The sequence below is a fragment of the Paramisgurnus dabryanus genome, chromosome 15 (genome assembly GCF_030506205.2).
Source record: "Paramisgurnus dabryanus chromosome 15, PD_genome_1.1, whole genome shotgun sequence".
NCBI lineage: Eukaryota > Metazoa > Chordata > Actinopteri > Cypriniformes > Cobitidae > Paramisgurnus > Paramisgurnus dabryanus.
This window is the reverse complement of record NC_133351.1, coordinates 2550797-2571710: the sequence shown is the minus strand read 5'-3', so window position 1 is coordinate 2571710 and position 20914 is coordinate 2550797. Positions and strand designations below refer to the sequence as shown.

The following is a 20914-nucleotide window of genomic DNA, read 5'->3' as shown; positions in this document are numbered from 1 at the left end:
TCCAGCCGGTTGTTATCCATGTCGTCAGGCTCCTGATCACCCTGTTGGGATTTATTCTGCAATAACAACCAGTTGGCTGTACATTATCCCTTACATATGATATGCTCTTTCTCATTTCTGCGAGTATACTGCTAAAGCGTCACTCCCCCAATGCTAACCACCTTCTCCTTCTGCCCCATCTATGCACCACAGCTTTCTATACGTGCTGCTGAAAATCTCAGTCTGTATTGTTGATTTGAGTTACATACAGCATCTCGTCTTCTGGCTGAAGTGAAGCAGGTTTGACCTTCAGGGTTAACAAACATTGTTTGTGTTATAAGGCCACGAGCAGGCCCAAGCCGGCCCTCGCATTGTAATGGCCCAATGTCCCATCCGCCGGTTCCAATGCGCCTTTACTAATTGCTGTCGGTCGTTTGGCGAGTTGTGGGCTCGTGAGGTTCAGCCTCCTAACAAGGAGTTTGGACTTCTGTGTCCAAAACCAGCAGTAATGGGTGAATGTGGACAGAGCAACTGCATGAGAAACAGCATTAATTGGCACGGCTGTTCACTGCCTGGCTTTAGGCAGTAGATTCACTCAACCTGCATCTGTAAACTTTGATAAAACCTCCAAAAGGTCTCTCTTACGGGCTGCTTTATACCTGCACACATTATTTTACTAGATTTGTGTGTACACTTGTTCTGTCATCCAAAATCAAGCTTACCTTCACTCCGGGTAAAGACTGATGCAGAGCAGGACTGTCGACTGTCTCTATCTCTCCCTGCTCTCTCTCTTTCCTCTCTCTCTCTGCCAATTTATCTCCCTTCTCTGTGTGAACAGATAGACAAACACAGGTAACAGTCAATCTCACAAAAACATGTCTATAGGTGACATTTCACCCCTCACATTATCTGTTTACAATTATTTCTCATTTAGCAAAATCATTTTGCAGACATTATTATTTTGTTATCCATTGTGACCAAGCTATAAGAAATGTTCCAGATATTTTTGTAATTCCTATTATTGTCAATAGTGATTACTGAAGTTTTACACCTGTCAGCAAATCAGTTCAATTTACTTGAAAAACTGGTCATGTAATTAATATTTATGAAAATTATTCATGCAAATTACAGCAAAGTGTCACGGTATTCCGAACAAAGAGAGGATGACGAGTAAGTGGTTTTAATAACATAAATTGGTGATACAAAGACGTTGCAAAGACATTGACAATAACTGACAAAAGACAAAGGAAAGTTTATATAGAGTAAACAGTGATGGGAATGATACAATGATGGTGGATGATGGGGTGCAAAGGATTATGGGAAATGGAGTCCAGAAAGTAAGGGCAGATGACAGGGGTATCTTGACACAAGCAAATACATTTTTATTTGTGCCTTAAACATCCCCCTTGCCCAAACACACACAATTCATATGTACATTAACATTTCACAAGACTTTTTAAAGATATAAAATAAATCTTTGGTGTAGTACGTATGGAAAGTTCAAGCTCAAAATGCCATATAGATAATTTATAAAATGTTTAAATTTCCACTTTGTAGGTGTGAACAAAAATCATGGTTCCCACACCTTAGTTAACTTTAAATTTAAGGAACTTTCAGTTCCCTTTCGAGGGAACTCGCGCTGCGTCACTGCAGTGACACTTTGGGGACGCATCCAAGGGTAAGTGCGTCTGAATGTGTATATCAAATTCAACCAATGGTTAGGCTTAACGACAAAGACAGGGTGACGCGGGAGCCAGGAATTATAGGGACCCAGGAAGAATGGCAAGGGAGACGCAGCGTCGCATTCCCTTACAGGGAATAACAGTTCCCATATAGCATGCAAACCATTGAAACAATGTTAAAAATCGTTGATTTGTCGATGTTAATACCATTGAATCAATATCACGTTTGCACCCTCCATTAATATTGAAAAAATATTGAAATTTCAACAAATCACCATTATCGTGATCAGTGTTTGCTTTAGTTGGGTCATTGGTTGCAAGCAAGACGTTTTCATGTGTCAAACACAACTATGCAAAAAGCATTTTGGTATGAATCAACATTCGCATACAGAAGATATAAGCATTTAAAGCCAACAGTTTAGCACGTGTGCTTAAAATGTCTAGAATTTTTATGATATTATCCTACACTACACAGGGAATTATATGGTTTTTTTCCAGAAAGCTTCTTGGATAAAATAGATTCAAGCTCTTTCAATGACCTGTATCTATGTAAATATATTTGTAAAAATTTCACAGGGCCTCAAATTTTTTTCCTTAGATTCACAAACTTTCAAGGATTTTAAGGACCCGTGGGAACCCTGAGAAATTTGCCGTTTTTGGGTGTGCCCTTTAAAATGCAAATGAGCTGATCTCTGCACTAAATGGCAGTGCCGTGGTTGGATAGTGCAGATTAAGGGGCGGTATTATCCCCTTCTGACATCACAGGGGGAGCCAAGCTTCAATTACCTATTTTTTCACATGCTTGGAGAAAATAGGCTTGTTCGACTTCATTCGGCGCTGCAAGAATCGACAGCTGGATGACGTCAAAGTACCGCAAAATCATACGGAGGAGTTTGCTTTAAAATCGCTCTTGCGTAACTTTGGCGTCATCCGGCTGTCGGTTCTTGTGGCGCCACATGAAGTCGAACAAACCTTACTGGGTTGATCTTTTTCACATTTTAGGTTGATAGAAACACTGGGGACCCAATTATAGCACTTAAATATGGAAGTCAGATTTTCATGATATATCCTCTTTAATGACATCATCTTTAAATAGTTTTCATTTTATACATAAAATTTTTTTGTTCCTTTCTTTTTTAAGTCTTTAATATATTATTGTAAGGTTTAATTTAATTTGCCTCTAAAAGGTTGCATTTAGAAATCTGTAAAGTGAATAAATAAATGAAATTTTCATTTGAACCAAAGCCATTCTAAAAGGCTGCCAAGGAAATATCAAAGAAAAACCTCCCGGCACAACGGCGGATTATCGTAGTGGAAATCAAACATCTGACAGGTGAAATTAAGTTCTTTCATCGCCTGGCTGTAAATGAAATCCATTTATTTGTGGCTTTCAGTGCACAGTTACTAAAGACCACACGGCAGGTCACCTCCTGACCATCTTCATCCGTCCTAAATGCAAATCTGTCCCAGAATTCTTTGCAAGGCTCCTCACAGACCACTATCGCAAGACATATACGGTTACACGTCCCGCAATTATGCTCGGCTGTGAGAAAACAACGTCATCAACAACAAAACACACTGGCGGCCCAGACACTGTCATATAATATCAACAGATAATGTTTCTGCTGTGCATTTCTTCATGTCACCAAATGAACGTTATGAGCTTCTGTAATGGGATCTGGGCGGGGGTGAATGTGTGTAGTCATGGCCAACCTGTTCTGTTGTAAATCACCTTCAATGTACCTTCAGAGTGATTTGATAGGCATAATATCCTCTGCTGCCCGGATTCCTGGAGTCCGTCGCGCCCGGTGAAACAGTAATTATGGGATCTAGCACAAACAGGAACAGGTCTGTTCCCACTGCCTTATTGGATAAATTTGCTCATATTGCCTTAAATAAATGAGCAAATCAATTCAGTGACTGGCTTTGGACTGCCAGTGCACGCACACACATAAAAACACACAACACACATGAGCGCACAAACACACACGCTGTTATTAGCACTTTGGAGGCACTGAAAGTTCATGATCGCAGCCAGCTAACATTAATCAACCTACTGCAGAGACTGTGGGAGAGAGAGAGACAGAGAGAGAGAGAGATTATGTCTGATGTGTTTGTGTGTTTCTAAAAGCAAAAGGTAAGACAGGTGTCATGGATTGTGCATCATTTAGTAAGGTTTTTAAGTTCCAATTCAAATCCTGATTTTGAATTGAATTTCATAAAACATACTCCACTTTCAAAATCGCATACTGTGACGGTTCATACTGAATTAGATTGAAAATTAACCATTCCAAAAAAAATAATATGATGACGCCTCTCCTTCTTTTTTTTGGGTGACCCCTGTCCTGAGGGCTCACGGGATAGTAAAGTGTCTATCGAATCTACACAGTCTCACCCCATGGCGTCAATATTTGACGACACTTGACCATGCGTCAATATGTTGACGCGGAGGGTATACCTTTCGCGTCATTTTTTGACGAACTGGGGACTTCAATACTATTACGTCCGTTGCATTCTCTTTCCTATTTTCTTACCATTTTCGCGTCGGTTTAGGGTTAGATTACGCTAAATTAAACAGTGTACGCAAAATTAAACAGTTGTCACCTGGCGTTGGGGTTAGAGTTAGGTACGCAAAATTAAACAGTTGTCACCTGGCGTTGGGGTTAGAGTTAGGTTTGGGTAGGGATGTCATTATGTAAATCTAACCCTAAACCGACGCGAAAATGGTAAGAAAATAGGAAAGAGAATGCAACGGACGTAATAGTATTGAATTCCCCAGTTCGTCAAAAAATGACGCGAAAGGTATACCCTCCGCGTCAACATATTGACGCATGGTCAAGTGTCGTCAAATATTGACGCCATGGGGTGAGACTGGGTTGATCGAATGCACACCTCAAAATCTTGCCAGAAGCAGTAAGTCATAGGTACTTTAACCTGGACAAGTTGAATTTAGTTAAAAAAAAATGGAAGGAAAGTTTAAAGTAATGTAAACTAAAACAAGAGGACATTTAACTTAAAATTTCTAATAATTCCAATACAATTCAGCAAGTTCATTAAACTAAGTTGATTTAAAATTAAAATTATTAGTTATATCAGTTGCTCTGTCCAGCTCCACTTAGTTAACTAAGTTAAAATATTTTCTATTTTTAATTTATTTATAGTTACATAAGTGTAATAATGAAATAATTACTAAAAATAAAAATAATTACTTTTATAAATTGCATTATAACATAAAAATTCATGACTGACTATACAGACTGATCCCACGAAAAGTCGTGTTATAGTCACAAAAAATTTGATTAATTTATTCGTTTCCATGGGACGAAATTCAGCGTGACAGTCTTTGTCATGTCACTCACACAAATTTCTATAAATAGTCTAACCCTAACTCCAGACGGGAATAGTTTTAAAAGCAGGAGAAAAACATGTAGAAACCAATACATAAAAGTATATCGTAACCCAAACCCCAAATCTAACCCCAACCCCAAGCGACGATGATTTAAAAATAGAGAAAAAAAAGAGAAACAATAAAATGACACGAAAAAGAAAGTCGTGCACGGACACAAAAAACTCTTTAAAGAAATTTGTGCGACATGAAAAAGACATTCGTGTTCAAGGCACGAAAAAAGCTGAATTTCGTGCCATGAACGCAAATAAATTAATCACATTTTTCGTGACTATAACGCGACTTTCCTTGAGTTCATGTTGCACTATAAGTCAGTCATTGAATTAATGTCTGTGGAGAGAAATACAATAAAATGTCCTGAACATGAAAGTAAACACTGATTTCACCAAGTTATCCTTTACATCACAACAACATATTATAAATATAATAGCTTAAACCTCTATGCCATTTTATTAACAAAAATATCAGTTCTTATTCTTTAAAAAAGCAGAAAAAATATTCATGCAAAAAAAATTATGGGTATTCCATACAACATGTAACTGATCGTTTTAAAGGTCCCATTCTTTCTGTGTCTTTGATGCTTTTATTGTGTTTACAGTACGCAATATAACACGTGTTCATGTTTCACGTGTAAAAAAACGCGGTATTTTTCACACAATTTACTTATCTGTATAGCGCTGTTTTTACTGTCCTCAAAACGGGCTGATGTCTTTCTTGTTCTATGAAGTCCCTCCTGCAGAAATACGTAACAAGTTTTGATTGTGTACTTGATGGGACTTAGCTTGCCGTTAGCTTAACTGGTGACTGACGTATTCCTGTGGGCGGAGTTTAGTCAAAAAACTGTTCTAGTGATGTCATTAAAGCAGGAAGTAGAGGGCTGTAGTCCAAAACGGCCGTTCGCTGTAGGCTTTGAAAGGCAAATTCTGTTAAAGAAAATATATCGCCTGGCAGTGAACTTTGAGCTTTATCATTTTGCAGGTATTATTTATGCTATTATAGCAACATTACACACTAACTAAAGTTAAAAAAATGGGATCAAGAAGAATGTGACCTTTAAGTTAAATTCACTTAAATTTTATAATTAAATGAATTTTATAAACTTAAAAGTTAAATAAACTAAGATTTTTTAAGTATATGTTCAAAACTGAAAATATTAAGTGATGTTTACTTTATTGTTTAAGTAAAGACAATATCTGGGTTAACAGCTTTTTTAATACTTAGAATTCAGAAAACCTACTCGCCTTGCTTACTGATTTTTAGCCTACTACATAGTATAGAGTAGTAGAATGCCATGGGTAATTCATTAACATTAGATGATAATTGCATTCAAGATAACTAGACAAACAGTTAATAAGATGTAAAGCTTCTTGTTTTTTGTTATCAAAATCGAATAAAAAACAATGTGGTTCATTCTCTCTCACTGGACGTCAACATTATACTTTTAGGAGGGGCAACCCTCAGATCTGTCCTTCGGCCCCCCATGATTCCCACCCATCAGACAATTATTAAAAGTTACGTTATCAGTTTTATTATGTTGTTAAAGTTTTGACTCCTTGGATGTGAAATTTGAATTCAACATACGGCCAAATTCCATTGCATAAAAGAAAAGAAGAAATTTATAAAATTTCTCCACCCCTGTGTGTGTGAATGTGTAGGAAAAACCCTGCTTTTGAAAGCAGATGGAAAGCAGGTGTCACAGGCATCGTGTATGTGTCCGGCCAAAGAAAGACAGGAAAGAAACTAAATAGAGGGAATGACTAAAGACCGCCAGAAGCCCAGGAGTGTTCTGTGGTCCAGCTCTAACCCCGCTCACGGGCACGTTGTTCTCACCAGACATTATTTACCACCGGCCCTCACGGCAGACACAGAATGAGAGAGAGAGAGAGAGAAAGAGAGAGAAAGAGAGAGAAAGAGAGAGAGAGATTTTATTTACTGAGAGGCTTTCTTTGGTCGGTCACCACTGAGGGGCTTCAGCCTGCAGCTACAGCAAATACCCCAACTTCAATTCAGAGAGAGAGAGAGAGAGAGAGAGAGAGAGAGAGAGAGAGAGAGAGAGAGAGAGAGAGAGAGAGAGAGAGGGAGAGAGAGAGAGAGAGAGAGAGCGATGAGATCCCAGTTAAGTGTTAATGTTTACTCACTGCTTTGGAAGATGGACTCCATCAAAAAAGATCCACGTCTGAATTGGCTCAAAGCTGCACTCTCTGTCATTTCTTCTTATGAGATGGGAGAGCAAAAAAGAGGAGAGAATGAGAGGGGAACAGATGAGGATGAGGTGGAAAGGAGAGATTAAGAATGAAATTCAAATTTTAAAAGTTCACACCTTTTTATACAATTTAAAACAAACACACATCACCTTAACATTCAATTCCGATTATTTTTTTGTAATTTATGCAAGAATTTTTTTTAAAAACAACACATTATTTTAGAAAGAAATTAAACTAAGAACAGATCAGGGTCTGTTTATTGCACAGCCTAATGTATTAGAGGGGGGAGCGAGAGATACAGACAGAGACATGGAGGGGTGTTATAGAGGTAAAAGAGAGAGCTCAGCTAATGACTAACTCTTATGCATCACTGCTCATTCTAATGAGCTTCCAGAGAGAGAGAGAGAGAAAAAGAGAGAGAGAGAGAGTATGTGGACCAGGCTGCCCGGGATGTGAGGTGTTCGGCCATCTCTCCCTCACAGAGATCTCTGCCTCCCCACTCGCAGGGAAACCCAACTCCCATTCACTAATGAGAGAGAGAGAGAGAGAGAGAGAGAGAGAGAGAGAGAGAGAGAGAGAGAGAGAGAGAGAGAGAGAGACAGGAGGAAAGACTTCGGTGCACCTGCCAGCCTGTCTGTCTGCTGAGCTCGACTTTGGCCTCTGTATGCCTGTGAGGGGGGCCGAGCTGCATTCCTCCACTCTTAATAATTTACATTGAATCGATTTTATCCAGCACTTCTTCAACCCCACATCCCACCCTATTCTCTCTGCTATAGTTTCTCTTTTATTTTAAAGTGAATAACACGCATTCCCAAGAAAAACTAGAGATTATGATCCTACAAAAGAGACAGCATGTTTCCTCTCACTTGTAAACCCCTAACAGCTGATGTTCTGTTACTGTAAGCGCTCTGCGTCTGCTGGACTCCATCAGGGTTTCCAATGAATTTTCGATCATCTTTCTGGCCGTGTGTGGTTAACGGATATGGCCTTAAAAATCGTTTTTTAGATATTTCTTGTGCCTATTGTTATCAATAAAGCACTAATATTTTTCAAAATAAATAAGGTAAGTATTATAACACTTTATATTTACCAAAAAATAAGAACCTTGAGATCATATGGCAGATTTTACAGATACCGATAACTAAGTTGCCGATAACCGATTAATCGACAGATAGATTTAAAAATGGATACTGGATAAAAAACAAACATAACACTAAAACGAAACAGTGCAGAAATGTATTACAAAAGTAATAAAACAACAACACTAAAGCATGAAAATGCCCTAAATAAAACAAATGTATAAATAAAAATATATTCATTATATTAATAAGCATTGAAGTAAATACTTCTATGAAATACTCCCACTGGTAAAATTCAAATTACTGTACATAAATGTATATTATATGTGTAGTCTTGTACTTTAAGCTTCTGTTTAAACATTTAATGATTGTCTTATCAAAACAACAAAAGATAAAAAAGATCAGATTTTGATTTATTGGATATGTTAAAGGAATAGTCTACTCATTTTCAATATTAAAATATGCTATTACCTTAACTAAGAAGAGTTGATACAAAATAAAATGTAGGGCTTTTCTAAGCGGATTTAAAAGAGGAACTATATTGTATGGCGTAATAGCACTTTTGGGAGTACTTCGACTCGGCGCAGTAACACTCTCCCTCTCCCATTATGAGAGGGAGAAGGGGAGCGGACTTTTCAGGCGAGTCGAAGTACTCCCAAAAGTGCTGTTCCGCCATACACAGTGTTGGGAACGTTACTTTAAAAAAGTAATTAGTTATAGTTACTAATTACTTCTCACAAATAGTAACTGAGTTAGTAACTGCGTTACATTATTATAAAAGTAATTACTGCGTTTTTAAAAAAAAAAAATAACTTAAATAACTTGAATGCCCCTTACAAAATTAAATATGTTAAATGACTAAAATGGATACTAAAGAGAAATCACTAATTTTGTGGCAGCATGTGACGTGAGGTGCTTTATTAGATCAGAATTACTTGCCACAGACGTGGAGAGACTTTTTCCTCATGGGCATAAGTTGCACATTACACAAAAATTCCTGCCTTTCACCTCAACAATGGAAAAGTAGTGCTTTATACTTCGTGTTTGCGACCGCTACCTTTGAGCTTGTTGTACTTGCCATCGCCCTGTCGCCGGTGTTTTCGGAGTGATTGATGCGCGATGACCGGGCTGCATGTCAGTGCTTTGAGATGGGGCACAGTCAGCAGCAGCACCGCTGCTCGTTGAGAAGAGAAAACGATACGTATTTTCATGTCAGTCTACAAAAGTCTCCAACCACACCAGAAAAGATAGCTAGATTTGTCCTATAAAGTCGCTAAAGTGATAGAAAGTTGCTAAATCTAGCGACAAAGTGACCAAGTTGCTCAGACTTTTTAACACTGCTGCTCGCTTCTCGGACTTGGACTGCGCATGTGGGCGGGCCTTTTTGTGAACTCTGCCTCTGGTTGGCTACCGATGGAAATTAAGCCAATCATCATCCGTTATGTTTCTCACAACACACACAAGAGAAAAACAGTGTTTGGCTGAGAGAGTGAGCATACGTGGCTGAAAATCACTACAGTAAGATCAATTTTAGTAATGCGCAGCATTTTAATGTCAGTAACGATAACGGCGTTATAACGGGGGAAACAGTAATTTATTTGATTACTCGTTACTGAAAAAAATAACGCAGTTACTAACGCCAATTACTTATAACGCCGTTATTCCCATCACTGGCTATACAATATAGTTCCTCTTTTAAATCCGCTTAGAAAAGCGCTACGTTTTATTTTGTACCACCAAACTTGCTCGTATAACTACTCGTCTTAAATAGGAAAAACGTTGATGTGTTTGGTCACTTCTAACTTTATCTCTGAGTGGTACCATTGAATGAATGGGGCTAAGCTAAATTCTACCGAAGTGTAGCAGGGCGCTCCACCGCTTACGTGCACGCACACAGATGATAGAGGGATGTATCAACTCTTCTTAGTTAAGGTAATAACATATTTTAATATTGAAAATGAGTAGACTATTCCTTTAATGTAGCGGACGGCTGCATATAGTTCGCTCTCTCTAGTTATTAACTTAAAATATGGATAAATCTTGTATAGAAATAACCAGTTGGATATAAACTAATGCAAATGTATAGTAATAATTATGACATTAAACATTTGGGTTGAAATATATCTGCGTGTATTTTTGTGTAACTGTTTGAGGTACTACTAATATTAGTATCCTGTCAGCCTTGATGACAAACTTAGGTTTATGCTGTTGTTTTTTTATATTTTTATATATATATATTTTTTTTTTTTTTTCTAATGCAGCATCTATTCAGGAAATTAATAACTTCATAGTGATATGAAGCAACGGACGCACTCAGAAAATCTATCGGCATGGATTTTTCACATATAACCAATTGTTACATCAATTACTATCGGTGCCGATTAATTGGCAAAAACCATTAATCAGTCTAATGAGTTCCAATTTATTAATATTTGTATTAATATTTTATCTATTCAGTAAAGTTCACATGCTTTTATTGTGGTTTATTACACGGCTCTCTGGAATGCTTGATTCTGATTGGTCAGTTGAGACATTTGCAGGTTCGTTCTTTTCAAATAATAACCGCTCCAAAATAATAACGCATAGCCGGACTACTTGCACGAGTAAAATCGCTCCGCGCCAATAAAGATCAATAAAGATTACTGTCTGTTTGGCGCCATCTTGTGACAAACACTCGACAACCACGACAAGACACAGACAGCTTACTGAGACTGAACTTGACAAAATAGAGCATGACAGCTACGAAGCCAACACACAAAAAAATACAGAATGGGCATTAAAACTTCTCAAAGACTGGCTAAAAGAGAAAAAATGGAGACAGACAAGTATGAAGCAGAGGATCTTAATAAGGTATTACGATCATTTTATGCATCTGTGCAAAGTTTCGCGGAAGGATAAAAATGTTAATTTAAAACAAATATGCCAATAAAATGTTTCAAATTCATATTCATGTCCAGTTTTTTTTTCTTATGTGGCAAGTAGCCGTGTAATAAGCGGGATAATGTAGAGGCAGCCGGTAGTTATTGGGAAATAAGCCCCTTCAGTGTGATACAAGACCCTCCGCTTCGCGTCGGGTCCTGATCACACTGTCGGGGCTTATTTCCCAATAACTACCGGCTGCCTCTACATTATCCCTTACTTAAAGGTGCAGTGTGTAAATTTTACCGGCATGTAGTGGTGAGGTTGCGAATTGCAACAAACGGCTCAGTCCATTGCTCACCCCTTGCTTTTGAAACACATAAGAGAAGCTACTGTAGCCGCCACCTGACAAACATGTCATTGTTGGAGACAACTTAGTAAAAAGTTTTTCCATTATGGGCTTCTGTAACATGGCTGCACAAAATGGCACCTTCCATGTAAGGGGACCCTCTGTGTATGTAGATACAAATGTCTCATTCTAAGACAGTAAACAGATTACGGTTCATTATGTAAGGTCTTTATGCACCCCTGATAATTTAGTTTTGTATATTATTTTGCATTTCTGTCAAGAGATCCTTCAAAAAATTACACACTACACCTTTAAAGCAGAAACAGAAATTCCATTAATTTTTAAGTTTTTAAAAGTGAGTTTTCCAGAACTGGACCTAAATATTTTAATGACCATGCTCTATACATCTATCCGGGTGCAGTGTTTATCCATTTATAACCCAAATGACCACGCGCCCACGGTTAAATTAACAGTGGACACACATGGGCTGGAGACATTTGGTGCTGCCGGCTGTGTTCGCAGGGAGGTGAACTTTATCTTCACCTGAATTGTTATGTAAAACACACTCTACCTGTCTGTTCTCTCATTGACACGCCAAGATTCTGATATATTAATATTTCAGTGGAAATTCATTTTTTCCCCTGCTGTTTTTCAGATAAAACAGTAAAATATACAGAAGCGGCCTGACCAAAGGAATCCTATCAAAGGTGTGAAAATAACAGGAAGAAAGAAAAATGAATAATGTATTCAGCGTCTAGTTTAACCCCTCATCAGATACCAAGAGCAAGAAAATTAGCATTCGTCCAGTGTCAACATTCTGATCTGTAAACTCTGAGTTTTAAATATTCATAAACTTGTGCCATAGTCTTTACCTTACACTGATTTATTATTTAAATGATATGAATGTTACATACCTTGGCATTTCCCTCCCCCTCTCCTCTTTTTTCATCTTTGTCTAAGAAAAATCTGGATTAAAGTATTCATTAAATATTATCATAACCCTGCAGATTTCCACACGGCATCGCTCAGTTGTTGAGGAAAGAAATCATACATTGGTCTTTTAAGAATATTGGTCCATTAAGCAGAGAACACCAAATAGAGATATGATGACAGGTCCATAACAATTCATTTTTGTTTAACAAGCACTGCCCCCTTGTGCCACACAGTGAAACTTCATGTTTAAAATCTTGTGTGAGCATTTAATGTAGAGATGTTTAACTGAAGACGCCTTCAAAAAAGCTACCAAAAATAAGCATAAGTGATGCCCACAGTTTTATTAGTTTTCTTTTTTTAACTGACATTTAGTAAAACATAATAAATGCAACATATGAAAACAACTAGGTTAGCTCAATACCCCAAAGTTTATATCTGTTGCCATCAGTTCATACTGCTACTGTTAACAGTTTCTCAACAAGCAGAAGCGAGACGACCTGGGCTGCGTTCAGCTCCAACAAAATGTTTTTTAAACAGAAACGGTGGTTGGTTGAACACCCTGTTCTGATGGCGCTAGAGTTGCAACTATGGCAGCTGAGAAGTCCATGTTTTTGAAAACTTTTCGAAGCCTGATGAAATTGTTATAAATACGTTATTAATGCTGTAAAATACGCTCAATGTTACAGTCACATACGGAGCCCCTAAGGGGACATGGAGCAAAAATTAAATTAAGTTTAGTTTCGCGTGCGCACGTAAAACTATCGTGTTTAGTTTCGCGCGCACGTGAAACTATCGCGTGCGCACGTGAAAGCGAAACTTCACATGAGCACGCAAAAGTCTCACGCGAGCACGCGAAAGTTTCACGTGAGCACATGAAACTAAACTTTAGATTTTTTTACTCCAATGTCACCTTAGGGGTCCGGTAGTGGCAGCCCTTGCTGTCCATAATAAAAGATAACACATTTGTAAACGACTTTACTTGGACCCACTGTGCGAGCTGTCTCTTTAATACCTTCTGGTTTATATCATGTTGCTGTTGATTGGGTTGGCATTTTTGACACACCCACCAAACAAGAGAAAATGTATCTCTAACCGTGTGTCTCAATCAGCTCCCTTGTTCAGTAGTCAGGGCACTGATCAGGGAGTCGGCCATTTTAAGGGCTGTCTCAATCGCAAAATCCGTTCAGTGCACTGGAACGTTCGTTCCCTAAAAATTCCCACAATGCAACGCAAAAACCAGTGAGCATCGATGTTCCCTATGTTCCCTAACCGGAAATCACGTGACCTTTTCTGACGCTCGCCACCCGAACATCACGTGATCCAACTCAATAAACTTTATGAAATGTAACAGAACTTTTATAAAGACAAACGTTTGTTTTAGTTGTAAATATAAACACAAATTGCTACACAGTAAGGGACCACAATCTACTCAATATTTAAAATAATAATATTTATTTAAAATTTTAAATATATTTATTACATTTAAAATGTAATTATATGCCTCCAATTTTATGCACAGATATGTAAGAGAATAATGACAGCATTTTCCACAATGTACTGTTTTTTAAAATTAAGTCAGAGAGATGTTGGTTTTGCCGGTTGTTGATGAGTAACAGCTGTGAATAATCACAACGCGCTTAAGCAGCCACGTGACAGAAAAATAAGTGAACATTGTCCCAATGTGAAGTGAGCTAGGGTCCTTACCAGTGCCCGAACCTGTGTACACGATATACTGATTCACGACCTCGGGAGCTAGGGAACGAATTGAGACACACGGTAAGAAACATGTCGTTTAACCTGGAAACCGTAGCAAAACGTTGCGCACCGGTTTGAGCTTAAACGTGCCCCTGTTTTCCGGTTTGTTCATTTGACATTCGGCAATAAGCCTATAGGTGTTTGCTATGTAAAAGCTGTGATATGCTACTTGTTAGTCATTGCAGATTATATTCAAAGAGGGAGATTTATATTCTATAGAAGAGACAAAAATATCTATTTCACAAAAACACCAGTATTTAAGTCATCAATATCTTTGGCCTGTTTTCTTGGAAGAAATAATTGAAGCTATATCTGCATAAATGATCTTTAAAGGTGCAGTGTGTAATCTTTAGAAAGAATCTCTTGACAGGAATGCAAAATAATATACAAAACTATATTATCAGGGGTGTATAAAGAACTTTTTATAATGAGCCATTATGTTTTTATTACCTTAGAAATAGTCGTTTTTATACATACACCGAGGGTCCCCTTACGTGGAAGTCACCATTTTGTGCCCTTGACAAACAAACCTTTTTTACGAAGTTGTCTCCGACGATGACATGTTTTTCCGGTGGCGACCACAGTAGCTTCTCAATGCGTTTCAAAAGCGAGGGCTGAGCCGTTGGATGCAATTTTCAACCTCACCACTAGATGCCGCTAACATTTACACACTGCACCTTTAAAACAGAATACAGAATTAACATGCCAAACTAAAGTTAAAATAAATAAATATAATCCATACCACATTAAAAACTTAAAAAGTTCACTTACATTGAGGATAAAAAAAATTGTGGTCGACCGATGGTGGATTTTAACCAATAACGATAAGGTTGATCCGGACAACAGATTAATCGACGATAGTTTTTTAAAATGGATACTGGATAAAAAAACAAACATTACACTCAAAGTGAAACAGTGCTAAAAAATTACAAAAGTAATAAAACAACAGTAATGAATCATGAAAATGTGCTAAATTACAAAATATATATATAAATAAAAATGTATTAATTATGTTATAAGTATTGAAGTAAATGCTTACTGGTTACCTTTTAAATTACATAAATGCATATTATATGTGTAGTCTTGTACTTTATTTACTTCTGTTTTAATAATTAATGATTGTTTAATCAAAATAACAAAATATGTATAGCAGGGATGATAAAAAAAGAACTAAAATCAGATTTTAATTTGTTGGATATATTAATGTAGCCGACAGTTGTATATAGGTCGCTTTCTTTCGTTATTAACTTAAAATATGACTAAATCTAGGATAAACCAGCTGGATATAAACTAATGCAAATATATGGAAATTATTCTGACATTTGGGTTGGATTTATCTGTATGCATTTTTGTGTAACTGTTTGAGGTACTACACTCTAAAAAAAACAAACGGTACTATATAGCACCAAAACTTTTGATTTGAAACGTAACCATAGAAGAACCGTTTTTAGTGCCATATAGCACCGGTGAAGAACCGGTGAAGCACCTGTGTAGAACCATATAGGGGCCATATAGCACCACATTTGGTTCTACATAGCACTATATGGTTCTACACAGGTGCTTCACCGGTGCTATATGGCACTAAAAACGGTTCTTCTACGAGTAAAGAACCACTTTTGGTGCTATATAGCACCGTTCAATAATTCGAATCAAGCAGTGAATAAAGCATCAGTGTGGAAATCAGCATATCAGCATCAGTTTAAAGAAAAAGGATGAAACGTCATGGCCCCTTTCTGCAAAATACCATTTGGAACGACTGACTTACAACTTCTTACATTGCTTTTATTTGACATCTTTCTTTCGGATTTTTGTTGTTGTAGTTGCTTTGTTTAAATTCTCTTTGTCTTATATTTTCTATTATGAAATTCTCTGCTCGCATTTCTTTCTTTCCTAATTTTTCCTGTGGTTTTCACAGCACACCATGAAGGATTTACATTAGCATTGTTCCGGTGCTTTTAAAAACACTATGAAGCATCTCATACGGTGCCACCATAAATATTTAATATCTGTGCTAGCTAATTTAGGAAACTCATTCACGTGCTAAATTTCTTTCTTATTTACTCCAAAGAAAAAGCCTAACTTACTAATACACTAATAATGATAAATTGTTTATCAGAAGATTCGTTTGTTGATAAAGAAGTTTGAATCACTGAAAGAAGAAGGTTTACTGTAGTTAATAGCCCAACATTTGGCCGTTTCTCTCAGGCAGACGGCGTGAAGCCGAGAGCTCGGCTAATGACCCCTCCACTTCTGCTCCGTCGGCCTGGAATATTAATTTCGGTCGCACAATGTGCTTAAAACAATGGCGTAAATTGCCCGAGCAGGCCTGTAATTGTTTATGAAGATGTAAATTGCTTTGCAGTGGGAGAAACTGATAGCTTCTGCGAGCAGGAAAATGAACTATTCTGTGGGGGAGGCTATTTTCTTTATGACTGGTATTTTTCTTTTTTATTAAAGATAATACAGTCAGAGGCTCGCTGTAAAACAGTGTGTTTCTGTACAGGATCGTGTTGATATTGGGCTTTTTTTCATTCATCAGAGGCCTGTTTCATGACTCTAATGGGTGCAATCATACTAGAGGTGCTGATGAGCTTCTATGGCAGATATGAGCTAATTTTTACTTGTAATATGTCTGGATAATAATGATATTATCGCGAAAGCCCCTAAACAGAGCCTAGTTAAACTGTGCCTTGAGATTTCTGTACAGACCTATTATTTTGAACTGAAAATGAGCATGATGTTATAATCCACTACTGGTGCAAAGAATCGGTTTAAAGTGCTACGTAAATGTGTGACAATTATAAATTGCACTGAGACTGCTTTAATTGTGCTTGCCTACACAAAATCTTCTGCCAAAATGTGTAGGGATGCACCGAATCCAGGATTCTGATTCGGCCGAATACTGGGCTTTTTGACGGGGTTCGGGTTCGGCCGAATCCTAGATTTTTTTCCACCGAACCGAACCCTAGGCTTGCACTATACTGGTCGACATCACGCGGCCGTTGATTACACACATCAGGTGCTGACGTGGAGATAAGCTTTTCCTTTCGGTGAGCCTTACCCTACAGTCACATTAGCTACAAAAGTGAACGACACCGAGCGACACGCACTCGCTTGATGGGCGTTCCTTGGCTGGTTTCTCAAAGCGGTATCAAAAGTCACTTTAGAGGTATTGTTAAGTTACAAGAACGGTGTTTTTGGATTTAAAAGTATTTATTTCTCGATAAAAGTAACAAAATATTTGAGATAAAATGCCAAACTTATCAGATATATACATAAATACGCATTTTCCGCCATCTTGAATTATTTTCTCAGACTCGACCACAGACCTACGTCACGCTGCTCCTTCACTCTGATTGGCAGTCGCTTTGTCGCATCGCTCAGCATTTGCATAAAATAGCCTGCTTGTCTATTTTGGCCCCGCCTTGCTCGCGCAGCGGCGAGCTCGTCGCTTGTCGCTTGCAAACGGCCACTTCCATTGAAAATGAATGGTAGCCTGTCGCTCTGTCTCTGTCGCTTGTAGCTAATGTGACTGGGGGGTCTTGCTGCATTTACACCAACCGCGGTAAGGGCGTGAAGCGCGAGTGATTTCAATGTTAAGTCAATGTGAAGACGCGTTGACGCGCGTCAGGAGGTCCCGCAGCGCGGAAGAGGCGTTCGGCGCGGAGCGGAAGACGCGTTCCCGCCTCAAGGCACGAATTGAGCGTTGTGCGCGGTACGCGCGAATGGTGCTTTTGTGCATTTTGCGGATCACGCGAATTTGCGGCTGACGCCCGAGTTGAAAAATTTGAACTTTGGCGGAATTTCGCGCCGCGTTAACCAATCAGGAGCCTGCCTGCTGCTGTGGTGGCAGCCCCGCCCGGAGTCACTCACTCAAGCAGTCACTCGAAGCTATATGACACAAGTTGTTATTTCTATAGAGGAGACAGGAATAAAAAGGACCTCGCTTGGAAGAGTGTCAGTAAGGACTTTGGCCAACCTGGTAAGTTGTAATACACACTTCACTTTTGAGTCACGTGACGTTTATCGACCCGCGCCGTTTATTTTCCCCCTATAGTAAGGTTACCAAATACAAACTGGTAACTCTCTTGATAAATGCACAAGTAACATCAGTCATCTTGCAAACAGACACTCGCACAGCAGTTGCCCCTCCCACAAGAAGCGGATTTTGCTTCGGACGCGTGTCAATGCTTGCTTTTTCCGCGCGTGTAGAGCGGAGTACACGCGCGGAAAAAGCAAGCATTGATGCGCGTCCGAAGCAAAATCCGAATGCATCCAAATTGTTCAAGCGGCAAACCACGCGCGGTAGACGCGATTTTGACGCCCAAAACGCGTTTGGTGTAAACTCAGCATTAGGGTGGTTCACATTTCGCGGACGCGAGCTTGTCGCACCGCATCGCTTTCATGCATAGGCTTAAGGTAATTGTCAAAATAGTTTTTCCTACTTGTCATCCTGGCATAATGTTGCCCATCCTTTTTTTTTACACTTAAAATTAAATAAAATGAAAAATACACTGCTGTGGATGTTGTTTACTTCATTAATGTGTTTTACTGTGTTAATGGAATAAGGATGCGAATAGGATTCGGCCGAATCTTAAACAGTGGATTCGGTATTCAGCCGAACCCAAAAAATCTGGATTCGGTGCATCCCTAAAAATGTGTGATGTGAGTTGCCAAAGCTTTGCCCTACAGTTGCTAAAGGTGTGCAAAAAAATCATCATGATAGAAGTCGAAAGACACCACCAACAATGTCCTATTTCATCATTCATCATCATTGTAATTAGTGATGCACCGATGTATCGGCCGCCGATATTTATCGGCCGATTTTTGATTAATTTGAAACCATCGGCATATCGGCAATAGCACGAGAAAGGCCGATACCGATTGTTTATTTATTAACTGCATAAAGAAATCAATTATATGTAAAAAAATGAGTTAATGTTGTTAATAAAATAAATGCTGAATAGCAAAAACCACCTTTGAAGGTTGTCATGCTGTCTTATTATATTTGTTTTAGCTTAATTTTTGCCTCTCTTATTATGTTGGTCAGTTGAATGTTAATTAGATCCAATCCATGTTCAGTAAAAATAATTTGATGCAGAAATAAACTAGCTAATAGACCAACTGTATAGTATTGTATACAAGTGTTTAATATCGGCATCGGCCAGAAGTTGTCTGTTTAAATCTGTATCGGTATCGGCCCAAAAAAATCCTATCGGTGCATCCCTAATTGTAATAGAAAAGTAATAGCACTGCTCTATTCAGCAAGCCAGCTGATTTATGTATCATTCTGTGCTGGATGAAATGGATAGGGCACAAACTTACATATGACACAACAACCATGCTTGCCTTAGCATCACCACAAATCAGAAAACAGTAGTTGCCCACATAAATGCTCTATGAATGCATGGGAAAAGTCTCGATGCTGCCCCTGCTGGCAGACAACCAAACTGCATTAAAACGACCTTAAAGCGTAACTAAACCCCTGGTCAGAGCCTGACTCTGCCCACTGGCAATATTTAAAAAATGCAAGAAAGTGGGCAGACCCCAACGGAGATAGAGGGGACGAACTAAGTGTGTGGGTGAGATCGTAACAAGGGCGTGGTGAGCTTGAACCTGCTTACGTCACGAGTCATTTTTTGGACCCAACATCCAATAGGAAAATTCAAATGCAGTAGCCACCGTTCAACCTGAAGAGGGCAGCACTCAGACGTTTTTACACTATATATTGTAGTATTGAAACACTTTATATCCAAATGTCAAAAAACTTACTAAAATCAATGAACAGCACTAATAAAGCATCATTCTTACAGATCATTAACTAAAAAAAGTTTAGTTACTCTTTAACTGCTTCAGCAAATTTTCTAAGTGGTCAAATGACAAGAAAATAAATCAAATAAAAACTCGTATAAATTATTTTGTTCTGATGAACACGAAGGAAGATTTTTTGAGGAATGTTTGTAACCAAACCGTTCGTGGACCCCATTGACCTCCATAGTAGGAAAAAGGAATACTATGGAAATAATAAATGTGGCCCACAAACTGTGTGGTTACGAACATTCTTCAAAATATCTTCCTTCGTGTTTATCAGAACAAATGAATTTATAAAGGTTTGTAACAACACGAGTAAATGATGACAGATTTTTCATTTTTTTGGTGAACTATCCCTTTAAACCAGCTAAAACCAGCTACCAGTGCTTGCATTGAAGTCCAGAATATACAAGGTAAATATTGAGTGAGAAAATAATACTTTATAATTTAAAATAATACTTTATAATTTAAAAAGTATTTACCTTCTTTGTTTTCGTCAAGTCTCAATCTCATCGCTAAAACGTTGCCTTCAAATAGTCTTCCTTAATCATCAACACAACGTTTGGCCGACAACGAGAGCCATTATAGTTTGTGTAAAAAAAAATTATATAAAACATTTCAACTGTCAGTTTAGTAGATTTTGCCCAAAGAATCCTGAAGTGTTTATAAACAGAATGTGAACGCACGACACCAGGACAATACTGCGCATGCGCAATACCTCGACTCTCCCATAAGGCTTTCGGTTGACGACGAATGTTTGGAAAAACCTTTTTTCTTATCAAAGAACAAAAGTAGGCTATGTTTAAGAGGTTTTGTCTTGAGAAAAATATTATTTTATCTCATGTCTGGTGAGTTAA

At 38.2% G+C, this 20914-nt stretch overlaps 1 long non-coding RNA gene across 1 annotated transcript; it reads right to left on the bottom strand.

Annotated features, from left to right (window-relative positions):
- Nucleotides 1-718: 718 nt before the first annotated feature.
- LOC135733132 (uncharacterized) lies at nt 719-20622 on the bottom strand. The gene is made up of 3 exons (XR_010526900.2): nt 20540-20622; nt 7206-7277; nt 719-805 (listed from the first exon to the last, which is right to left on the bottom strand). It is a non-coding gene; the product is annotated as an uncharacterized lncRNA (long non-coding RNA).
- Nucleotides 20623-20914: the final 292 nt, after the last annotated feature.